The sequence below is a fragment of the Anser cygnoides genome, chromosome 3 (assembly GCF_040182565.1).
Source record: "Anser cygnoides isolate HZ-2024a breed goose chromosome 3, Taihu_goose_T2T_genome, whole genome shotgun sequence".
In the NCBI taxonomy this organism is placed as follows: domain Eukaryota; kingdom Metazoa; phylum Chordata; class Aves; order Anseriformes; family Anatidae; genus Anser; species Anser cygnoides.
In genome coordinates, this window is record NC_089875.1 from 95,962,556 (window position 1) to 95,975,045 (window position 12,490).

The 12,490-nt window shown below is 44.1% G+C and overlaps 1 long non-coding RNA gene across 1 annotated transcript; it reads right to left on the reverse strand.

The window, feature by feature from the left end:
• Positions 1 to 109: 109 nt before the first annotated feature.
• LOC106030469 (uncharacterized) lies at positions 110 to 7,865 on the reverse strand. The gene is made up of 4 exons (XR_007168996.2): positions 6,847 to 7,865; positions 3,062 to 3,905; positions 1,624 to 1,695; positions 110 to 172 (listed from the first exon to the last, which is right to left on the reverse strand). It is a non-coding gene; the product is annotated as an uncharacterized lncRNA (long non-coding RNA).
• Positions 7,866 to 12,490: the final 4,625 nt, after the last annotated feature.

A 12,490-nucleotide genomic window follows, 5' to 3' on the forward strand; every position in this document is an offset into this window, starting at 1 on the left:
TATAACATGTTTTAAGTACAAAATTACATTACTTTTGTCCTCTGTTCTTTAGCTAATGGTCCCAAAGCCCTATGTAGGTTGGTGCTTGACAGCAAGCCTATGCACATACCTTGCAATAACAGGTGGAACAGACACCCAGACTCAGAACTGTCCTCCAGCAGGGCTGTTTGGTCTGAGAAAGAGATACATTTAATTTCTTGGTTTTCATCTGTCATATCCTTCATTATTGTGCCACTATAACTAACAAACATTTTCAGAAGATACAATAGACTCTTAAGCAAAACTGCTGTTAATTGCTTGAAGCACTGTTCACAGCATGAGGGGATTTTTGTACTTGTCATTTGAATCACTTGGAAATAGACCCCAAAATTTTGATATTTTAGCTTCTCTCTTTGCTTTTGAAGCAACCAAATGTCAGATATCATTAACTATGTGTAGTATCTGTAACTTCAGGTCCCCCCAAGGCAATCCCTAATCTCCTGAGGCACAGCCTGATGGAAAGGGGTTGCACAGAAACCTCTCCCTCCCTCTCTGCTTGTTTCCACTACACTTTCTGTTCTTAAAGGTTCACTTTTGCTGTAAGTTCATCCTCCAGTGTCTCCATAGCTTTCTATCCCTGCTCTGCAGCCTGACAGGGGCGGATTAGAGGGGGACCAGGGAATGATGGCTTTGCTGGACCACAGCTGGCAGCTGAGCAAAGCTGCAGCTGAGCCTCCCTGTGCCCATCAGAATTAATAAGTCTGGCCTTGCTAGGTAGAAAATGTTTGCTGCTAGAATAATCCAGGGCCCTGAAAAGCTGGCTTTTCCCACAGGCTTGGGAGCCTGCTACAAGTGTTTCAGTTTTCTAATATAAATTTTTTCATAAGTAAGTTTCATAACTTTCTCCATCAAAAACACAGGAGTTTTGCTAGTTTCAAGGATACTTAGAGAGCTTGCAGGTAAGCCTGGAGAGGTCACAAATTCCCATTTTTCTGTTCCAATATCTGCTTTTGGATTAAATTTTGTAGGGGAGCTTAAACAACATATTTTTTCTTTTTTAAGGTGCCCTTAAAAATGCCTGAACATACACACTCCTGGCTAACAAAATCCACCTTTGTTGGTACTTTGCATTTCTGATTTCTGATGCTGTGGCACAAACTAGTTGCTTGCTGAGGGAATTATACACCCACAGAACATCCTAGTAAGTCTGTGCTGTTCAAAAACCCCACATAAGCCAAAACTCCAGAGGCTTATGCAGATTTAGCTTCCTTTCTCACTAACCTTGTCAAATATGTGGGGGACTTTCCAGGTCAACAATTTTAACACCTCATATTTTTAAAGGAGTTGCCTTACTTTATTATAGTGATCCCTGCACATCACCAAACTCTGTGTGAAGACCAAAACTCTACTTTAATGCAAAAGTGCTGTTTTACCACTTTGTTCCCCATAAGTGTGAAACAAGAGCAATGGAGGCTCATCTTTGCCCAATGTAATAATGGCATTATATTGATATGGGTGATATTAAACCTTATCAGTAAGAGAAAACGTATGTGATATATATGTGGAGAAACAGCCCAATAGAAATTCTAGGCATAATATCCCATACAACCATTTTACAAAGTGTCTAACCTCAGTGAGCAATACCTTTCCTGTGACTTGGATGGAGCTGCCCTCCTGTACTGGACACGAGCTCTCTTGACCATGTTCAAACAATTCCTGTTTTCCAGTTAGATAAAGAAGGAGCAGACAAGCATTCAGGCACAGCTCAGATGAAAGTCCACAAGTTCAGCTACTTCTCTAACGTCATTTCCACGATCTCTGTCTAACATCTGTCACCACTAAAGCAAGCTATGACAAATTGCACAAGCAGGCCCATACCAGATATGACCAGCAGCTAAACCTGCCAAACTTCCCCATCCTCTCAGCTCTAATTTGTAATGAGTATTACTGCTAAACTCTTGCAAGTTCAGGAAAACACCCATTAGACATGTTCAATTACAACCATTGATCTACTGGTCTTATAAATATACAATATTGGGAGGAGACATAATAGTCTGTTAGGTCATATCATAGAATATAATTTTAGGCAAGGATTTACCAGGAGGAGCTACGAGAGGTTTAGGCCTTTCTTACAATCTCACTAACTCCTACCACCAATATTCCTGCTACAGCACTAGCAACACTGCAACACTCACTGTCTTCAGCTTTACACCTCTTACCCAGAACCGATGGACCTGTGACCATGACAGCTGGTCTCAAGGGAACACATGCTGCCCCCTCATATGATCTGCATGGCTTCCTCTCTTTGGTCTCCCTGCATATAGGGAGACCAAAGGACCAAAAATAAGGCCAAAGTAAGAGGAGACCTCCTTACTAATAGATGCTATTCATAAAAGAGGTTTTTTGTTTGTTTGTTTGTTTAAATTAAGACTGGCCTCAGTCTCTACAATGAAATACTCCTGTGTGCGGCAGAGGAAATGGTCATAAATGAATTGCTGCTGCAATTTTCCATAAATGACAAGCATATACAAAGTAGTGTCTTTCACATGCCTGCAAGTTTTATTCATCTTCAAGGTGGGGTCTCAGTGGTATGTTGTTTCTAAAACAACAAATGTTGTTTCTAAAGCAACACAGCTTTGCAGAACAGTTCAGTACAAATAGCATGAAAGGGTTTTTCATGTCTTCGTGACCCCACAGAATCATAGAATACCTCAACTTGTAAGGGACACATGCAGCTCATCAAGGCCAATTCCTGGCTCCACACAAAACCACCCCAAAATAAACCGTATGTCTGAGAACGTTGTCCAAACACTTCTGGAACTCCAGCAGGCTCAGTGACAAGACCTGGAGAGCCTGCCCTGTCACTGGTCACCAGACAGCAGCTTCCTCGTGAGGGAGCTGCAGGCCGCCATGAGGCCTCCCCTCAGCCTGCTCTGCTCGGGGCCGAACAGACCAAGGGACCTCAGCTGCTCCTCATACATCTTGCCCTCTAGGTCCTTCCCCATCTTTTTTGCCCCCACATGCAACAGTAGTTCATTTCACACAAAAAAAAAGGGGATGGGTATTTCTTATTCCAGATAACCTGAAACTCCTTCTGTGTTACTCCTGACTTCCATCACTGAAGTTTTCACAAACTTTTTCTCTGTTCCCTTACTGCCTTCCCGCAGAGGTAAGTGGGGGTTCAACCAGGCACCATCAACCAGATCTTATTTAACAGCTCACTTTAACTGTTGGGAAAATCAGAAGAAAATCCATTTCAGTCCTTTCCAGATGCATTTGAGGGGCTAAGACCAAGAGGAAAAATAAGCAAAAAAAATGTAGAAAATTCATCAGCAATGGGCAAAACTAAATCCAAATCTGAATACACACAGGAAATGAAATAGCTTCAAAAGAATGTACTACTTTTATACATTAGCTCTCCAGAGATAAAAATGCCCTTTAAATGTGAATTCTGGAAATTGCACGTAAGCAACAAGAGAATGAAAATCCAACTACTCACCTTGGGCACTAAGAGAAAAACTCAGAAAATAACAAACTGCTTCTACAGTCCCTAGCAGACTTACCAATGCACAAGAGGCAGAGGGAGCTTGGTATAAAGGGGATCCCTTTCAAGGTCATGCCTGCATAATAAGGATATTTTGCAATTCTGTTTTCCTATATCCTGAGGCTATTCCACCTCCAGTCACCACAGAAAATGGCACGATGCTACTTACAAAAGAAGAATAGCGTGATACAGTTTTATTACCATGCTTTGGTAAACTGGAAAGTAGAAACAATAACCTAAAAAAAGGAGGTCTTATCTTCTGAATGTAGACAGGTGAGCATATGAACAAGATGCCAACGAGAGTCTTTGGTGGAAAGCAGCCAGCTCTGAATTTTGATCCAATGCAATGGTCACAAGAGGCTTTCATGGGAGCTGCACCATGCTGCAAGACAAAGAAAAGAGAGGACATTAGATGGAAGACAAGCATGCAGAGGGAAAAAAATGCCCTCATCTCACATATTAACACCCAGCTTTATGAAAACACACACTTGGGAAAAGGATGGGCTTGACCACCAAATTACTCAATTGCACATCATTTCCCACTGCCAAATGGATCCCCGGGGTTTCCCACCAGTTGAAGAGCCTCGGGTGCCTGGGTCACTCAGCACAAAACCTCTGGTGACACTGCGAGGTGAAGGCCATCCCTTCTCTCCTCCACTGCTGCCCTATTGCTCCTGCCGAGTTCAGCAGCTGTGCAGCCCAGCAGCTCATAGCATTGCACTAGGACATGGATTACAGACATGATCCTGAATGAAACAACCCCCCCAGAAGAAACCGTCTGATGGGCCATAAGCTTTACTTCCAATTATCTGTTGAAAACATCTTTTCTTTCCCTACCAAGCCCATACCAAGCAGGACCATATATCAATGTCTGTAGGAATCAGCTGTGAAGAAAAAGCTAGAGAAATATATGAAGTGCTGATCACTCACAGAGTGAAAAAAATAGCTTTATGTGCAAATTAGAAACATTCCTGGAAGTATGTTTGCTCTGCAACACTGGAAGCTTAATTCACTTGATGATTTTGAATGAGAACAAGCAGAACTAACTATTTTCATTCTTAAATAAAAAAGACAACTGCATTGCATTATCTTCCAGTTAGTAACACTTGCTGAATAATTACATTTTATTGTATCTTATTGTCTTAATGTATTTTTTCCTGAAGAAATAAAGAGCTTGTGTGGTACAGCGATTACAGGCAAGTAACCACTTGTGGTCCAATGTATTCCATAAAAAAAGCATAATTTATGATCACAATTTATTTACCAAAATTATTACTGGACACTAAGAGCAGAACTACTCAATTTTCTTCCTCGGTGGTAGAGGATGAAGAACAGAAGTAAGAGGGGTGAGCATTACAGCAACATTGCTGAGTGACCCTGTCTGCATCACACAAGTAAAACTCTAGCACAGCCCTGATGATTTTGCAGTCCAACACCAGAACTCTTCTAAAGCGTTTTTGGTATTTTACCTGTAAACACACAATATTTTTGAGCAGTAGCAAGTGGGGAAAGGAGCAAGGAAGTGTTTTCTACCTGTCATGAGATAGAAATTACCCAAGGGCCACCATGCCAGGCCCAGTCAGAAGAGGATGCCTCCAGCATCAATGAGAATCATTCACAACTCTCACTTGCTTCTTTCCTTCCCCCATAAATAACAAGCACATCATTGCCAGGACACTCCCAGACTTCTTGAAAACTTCTGGCATTTCATAGCTGAAGACAGGAATTACATGATGAAATGGGTCATTAAATAAAGCAGCTGCTTTTATTGTAGCACATTAACTTCTGTGTTATTCTGGAAAAATGCTTACGGTTGGGCTAAGTGTATGCTCCATTCCTCCAAAGGCAGCCACTGGGTTTAAACCATTTGTCAAGCGTTAAGTGAGTCAGATGCACACTATCAGAGGTCACAGACTGCCTCATACATTCATTTCCTAAGAAATTATTTTTTCTAAGCATCCAAGGCACTTCTTTACAATAACCGGTGAGTGGTACCTGGCTCCATTTCTTGTAATGTCATATAGAACTTACTACACTGCCAACATCTCTAGCTGTCCACAGAGTAATCTGGAAGGTGGGAAGGCGACCATCAAGGAACAATAGTTCTGCTGAGGGATCAGCTTCCTTGGTCTTGGAGCTTTGGGTTTTAGTTTTAGTGTAAACATAGTGCGGTTGTATCTGTCAGCCCAGACATTTTTTCTAACACACATCAAAACACCTCATGGGATTCACAGAGCAAGTGGTGCACATGGGGTCTGGGAAAGGAGCGTGAGGCTTTTATTTTCCAGGAAGAGACACAGAATACTTCTTAAAGAAGGACGACAGAGAAAGTCTAAAGGGAGGTAAGGTGGAGGGCAGAGGGAAACTCTCTGAAAGTGCACCCCACAGCATGCTCAGTGGTAAAATCAGTTTCGTTTCTTTTAGCTTCTAATGAGACAGCTGCTTGAAGCTTGATTTTTTGTTTCTGGTCAAGAAAGCACTGTGCTGATGCTCAGATGAATATTCTCCCACCCAACATGCACTTCCAGTTTATGGAAATACAACTTTTAACGTTTCAACTGTGTGTATGAAAAGTCATTTTGATGCCAGATCAGAGTTGCTTACCATTGTTTTGCTGGAGGTGTTTTGTTTTGTTTGTTTGTTTGTTGGGGGGGGGACCATTTGTGGGGTGGGTTTGTTTGTTTTTTGTTTTTTGTTTTTGCAATTGCAAGGTGTTAACAAGGTAGGAAGAAAGTAGCTCCACCAGAAGTTTGGGCAATAGGATTCTTCAGACAACTGTTCTTATTAGAAGAATTCTGCACTGGGATGTCCTCCCCCTTCTTTTTAATTTTTTTTTTAGTCCATCTCTAGGCATAGACATTGCAAGAGGCATCCATTGCACCCACTGTCCTGCAGGAGCAAGTCCCAGACATGCCACATTACAAGAAGGAGACTTTTAAAGATAAAAGGTGCAGCATTGCCATACACAAGGGCATTGCCCTACAGCCTGGGGTGCTCTCATGGGGGCCACCTGGATGTCTCCTCCTCACTTGGCACAGAGGCTGAAAACAGGGGCTAGAAAAGCCATTCTCATGAAAGGAGATCTGCAGAAACCAGCAGTCTGGCTTCTTTAACCACTGGTAAGCCAGGAGCAGACTTCCTTCCCCACCATAGCAAATTTGTTCATTTGCTCTATTTGACAGACCCATTTTCTCAGCACGGCCCAAGCAGCAGTATCACCTCTCACTGCCGCCCTGGCAGGCCAGGACGCCTTGAGCCACCCACGCTGATAACACATCTCAGTATTTTCTGTCGACTGCTACAACATCTTCTCACATACTAACCTCAGAATAAAGTATGCTGTTCAAGGCTGTCCAAACTGTCAAAAGCGGCATACGTGGTCACGGCAAGGTCACAGTCATAAGCAGCATCGATCTATGCCAGTCTCTTTTCTCCTGCATCACTTTGCAGCTGAGGGGACGGTAATTAAAAGCTATGGGTTGATACTTTTAAGCCCTGCTATCAAAGGGGCAGAGCTCCTGGGCTCATAGCTTTCCACAACAAAGGAAATTATACCTTAGCCCTTAAAGAGATTAAACACCTGTTTCTCACCAATTTTAGAAACTTTAGTGATTAACCAGAAACTGAAGCTTACTCCAAGAAGGAGATTTACTAACTGCTGCTTTGGACTATTGAAATGTAAATTAAAATCTCTCAGGGCAGCATTCTAGCAATTTAATTTGAGACTGTGCAGAGCTGTGGAGGAATGCCAGAAAATAATCTCACTCTCCTTGTTAAAGAAAAATAAAAAATCCAGATTAAAATATGGAAGCTGTTTTGCTGTCCTTTGTGCTCACCCCACACTACCTGCATCAAACAAATTACTGGTAATCAGGCAGTCACCAATACATCTCAAACTGTCCATGAATTTTATGTGCTTTATATGGCATCCCTGAAGCTCTTCTCCACATGAATCCTCCAAGGTAGAGCTGAAGAGCATCTGTGCTTTACACTCGCAGACAAGCAACCACTGTGGCATCTGCACTGAAGCAAAATGGGTGAAGCTCTCTGCAGAAAGGCTATACAGGTGTAAGAAAAATGAGTTTTATCTAAAGCCACTGAAATTGTCAGACACTGGGACTGTTAACTGTGCAGGAGGGATCCAGATGCTGAGGTAGGTGTTCCTCTGCCAAACATTATCATATGGGATGAGAAAAGTGACACTAAGCTAGAACCACATCATTTCCCATTTTAAACTGGAAAAGAAAAAGAAAATTTGTCTTTTTCCCTCATCACAACAGAGATTAAGCAAGGGAAGAGGTCTGGAAGGAGCAAGTGCTCTTCAGAAGCCATCTGTGTTTGTACTGAGTTTACACAGCAGGGTTTTGGTAGCAGGGGGGTTGCAAGGGTGGCCTCTGTGAGCAGAGCCCAGCAGCTGCCCCATGTCAGATCAGAGCTGGCTCCAGACACCTCCAAAAGGGACCCGCTGCTGGCCAGAGCCAAGCCAGGGAGAGACACTGGGTGGGCCTTTGGGAGAGCAGATTGTAGAAAAGGATAAAAAAACAGAACATCCTGTGGAGCCCCCACAGGAGCAGGCCTCGTGACAGAGCTGCAGCCCGTGGAGAGGAGCCCACACAGGAGCAGGGGGTCTGGGGGGAGCTGCCGCCCACATGTGGGGGACCCGTGCTGGAGCAGTTTGCTCCTGGGGGATGGACCCCGTGGTACGGAGCCATGTGGGAGCAGTTCTTGAAGAGCTGCTGCCTGTGGGCAGCCCCCGCAGGCTCAGTTCGGGAAGGACGGCATCCCGTGGGAGGGACCCCACGGGGAGCAGGGGCAGAGAGTGACCGTGAGGGAGCGGCGGAGACGAAGCGTCAGGGACTGACCGCAGCCCCCATTCCCTGTTCCCCAGTTCTGCCTGAGGGTAGGAGGTAGAAGAGGGTGGATGGAGTGGAAGGTATTTTTGGTTTGCTTTTAGTTCTCACTACTCTAGCTTGTTAAAAATAGGTGATAAATTACATTAATCTCCCAGTGCTGAGTCTGTTTTGCCTGTGACGATAATTGTTGAGTGATCTCCCTGTCCTTATCTCAACCCTTGAGCCCTTTTCTTTTTATTTTCTCCCCCCTTCCATCTGAGGAGGAGTGAGAGAGCAGTTGTGGCAGAGCTCAGCTGCCCAGCTGAGTAAACCACCACAGTGTCAAATTTAGAATAATTAAAAAGACCAAACGTTCATCCCCTCTTCTGCCTCACTCTTCTGTGTTTCCAGCACACAGGATGATTGCTGTGGGGTTACAGCAAGCACATGAGGCAAAGACACGATCCCACAGTTTATGGCAGCCCTGCACATCAGGCTGTCCAGGCCGCTGTTCCCAAAATGGCTACCAGGGGCCTGCTCCACAAACCATGCTTTCCGTGCAATGCAAGATTCGTTCCTTAACTATAGCCACGATTTGGTGGCCCTGCCGTGCCCGTGGGTAAATGGTTATTGAGGTCAGCAGGGCTGAGCCAGTGCCACATAGTTTATCCTGGGAGAGCTGGGGTAAATTTTGGAGCGTGTTGAAAGCAACACTGTTAGAGGTGAATTTCACCACCACCACCTTTACCAGCAGAAATAAGTCTGCAATCACAACTGATTTGTCCAATTGTGGGCTTAAATTAAATATGCTGGAAGTGCAGGGAACAAGAAACACTCTGATTTATTGTAACAGGCACCAGCCCTCATTTATAAAAACTGGAATTTGTGCTGTACGTTGGTTCAACAAAAAGCCTCGGTAAGTCATTCGCTATCCAATAGGTACATTGAGTTATCACATGAGCAGCCATTACTCAAGGTGACAGTCTCAGCACAACAAGCCCCTGTTGAGATCACTTGAGTTTATGTCAACATGAAACAAATGAACCTAATGGATATCCGCCTGGATGAATCCAGCTTCTGTACTTAGCCACGAGCCCTACTGTACACAGTGTGGCAAATCGACCAAGCAGCGTATCTCCACGACATTACTTGCTGTGCAAAAAGACTGGCATTTTTTTCTGCTTTTCTTCAGATAAGCCTGTTTTCGTTGTTGTTGTCGATGACTTTTCTTTGAGGAGGGAAGTAAAAATAACTGCTAACACCCATCAGTCACATCTGGCAACATGTTTAGAGTTGGGATGGGTAACCTTTCAGAAGTTTAACCAGAAAGGGGAGACAGCTTGGCTTTGATTTTCTCCAAAATCTACCATCTTTAGGCAATGCCTCTGTCATTTGAGAGCACCCCCCCCCCCCTTTTTTTTTTCCTCCTAATATGCAGGGAAAAAGGGGAGGAGGGGGAGGAAGAGGATGCCAGCATGCAGTGTGTTTGCTCCTTATTCATTCCCAAGACTTCCTCCATGGGGTCTGCTCTACAAGCCATGGACCAAGCACCCAGTCGCATTTGCCCTCCCTGCCCATGCAATACCACTGCCAGCATGTCACACTGCGACAAGGATGAGCTCATCCACGGGCAGAAATACCATGGCTCTGCTCCATGGGAAGACAACATTTCTGAACTGGGATACACCATTGCTGCTGCTACCCACAGCCTGGGCAATGCTAGAAAAGCAAGAGAGAAATAAGGATATTTAAGGATTTAGAAGGTCATAATATGGGAACAGAGAAAAGATATGCAAAAAGGGAGTGAAGGAGAGAGCAAAATGAAGATCTATGGCATCTTAATTCTAGGAAATTGTGCAAGTACTGGCAATGTCCCTGGAAGGGTACAAAGCTGGTGTGTGCAGCACACTGGGCACAGGCAGCAGAGAGCTGTGCTATTCTGTAGACTTACCTGTTTTATCAGACATCTTGAAAGGCAAGTTTTCTAAAGCTGCTAGCTGAGGAAGATCAGGATTTCCTCCCTGGTTCTCTCTCTTGATTAAGAGAGATTTCTTTTCTGCAAGCAGACATGACTGTTACTGAGCTGATCCCAATTTTTTTTTTTTGTCATAACCTATGGCTCAGCCTCGTGGCGCAAACAGAAGATTCATTCCCTAACCAGGAGCAGTAGAGAACAAATAGAACACACACCGGTTATTTTTCTGCTGCCAAAGTTACTTCATTGTCATTTTCTAATACACAATTCACTAAATTACGCACATAAATTTCCTTCTTCCTGTAAAGAAAGCAATGAAATTCAATGTCTGAAAGCAGAATATTCATCTTCTGGCTTTTTTACTGCACTTTCAGGCTTTTATATCTTCATATAAGAAGGGAAAAAAAAGAGAGAAAAAGAACAATAAGTAGCTAATGAGATTGATTTCCGTAGCTGTTATTTAATCTCTGTGTGTTTTCTCGCACTTAATACAACATAGCCAGTAGGGAACAGTCACATTTTGCATTCATTAATCTGATTAGGAGAAGAAGCCACTTCCAAGTGCCACGCACTCAGTAGGAGATTAACCAAATTACCAGAGTGGGAACCACCAGGGCTGTAACCATCCCACCAGCAGGACCCCAAGCCTCGGTGGTGCCACCACCACCAATTGGGCAGCGTCCAGAAGAGCCAGGAGGCAGCAAGATGCTGACAAAGACCTCCTCACCATCACCACCACGGAAATGTCACCACACGCAAGCCAAGAGGAAAATGATGCATGTCTGCAGTCTTTTATCTGGGCCTTTGTTTGAAAGAAACACGAAGCAGATGGGGAAGAGATAAATCTGCAGCAAGAAGTGAACAGGGATAACAAACTAGAAGACAATACTGAACTCTGCTCTTCAGGGAGCAAGTTAATAATCTTATCTAACAATGTGTCCCTTCAGTGATAATACACGGTAAACAATTCAAAATCATATTAATATAAATAAGGGGTAGCTGTTACTGGAGCTCAGTTTAAATGACAAAGCCCTCTATTAGCATGAATGCATTAGTATCCTCTTCCTGGGATGTGTATCTAATTTGCAACTAAATTATTTGGCGGTTTATACTGTATGTGACCCTGACCTGATTGTGCAGTACTCTTACCCCTGGAGAAGCGGAGGTAGGAGGAGCAGGCTTTCTCCTGTACCGCTACCAAACACTCTGGGACAGCAATTTCAGTACCTGATCAGGCAAAACTCCTTTAAAGTCTGTGGTCATTTGTAGAGAGTAAGGAGCAAGAGATCAGAGCTCTGCTGTGCGGCACAGCTACGAGAAATGACACCGTGTTTCTGCCCAGAGATGGAGAACGCCACTCGCAGAAACCACAGCAAAATTGGTCGAGTCATCCTCCATCCATCACAGTGCCCGCAGCTTCCTTCTCGAGGCAGGCAAGATGATGATAAATACGGCGCGAGCATCTTATGCTGTGTCTTTTTCCTCAGCTACAAATAAAGCTGCCGGCAGGATCTGCCTCCCCAGGAGTAAGTGCCAAGGAGAAATGCAGGGAAAGCAAAGGGAGCTGCTTAATGGAGTGATGCCCACATTCCTCTGCAGACATGATCCTACAGAATGGAGCATGCAGTCCCAATCTGGCACTGTTTACAAACACGATGCAGCTGGCATCCCTTCAATATCATCATAGCAGGTGAGCACATGGAGGAAATAGCATTTTTATTGACGGACAGATTGCAGTACTGTGTTACATTGGATATGCCATTAAAAAACAGAGAGAGCCCTGCCTAAAATATGGCAGTACACAAAGGTTAGCAGCACCGGGGTCGTTTTTATCAAGGCTAAGTGCACCCCATAAAGCTTTGCTGGAACAGCTACGTTGGTTATGAATGTTTAAAATATATATATATCCCATCTCAAAGCCTACTTAGCTCTGCCTGGAAAACCCCTAGAGTAGATACAGATATGCTTTTATCAGCTTAGTTAGGCTGCTTGAGGAAACAGTGTAACAAAAGCAGCATGATATCTGCATCTTCCCTGCAGGGCTCAGCAGACACCAGCAGTGCCAGCACAGCTCCTGCAGGAGAGCCACTGCCAGGGTGAGCCAGTCCTGACACAAGCTGCGTGTATGTGTGCACACACGTGTGCACGTACGTATGTGTG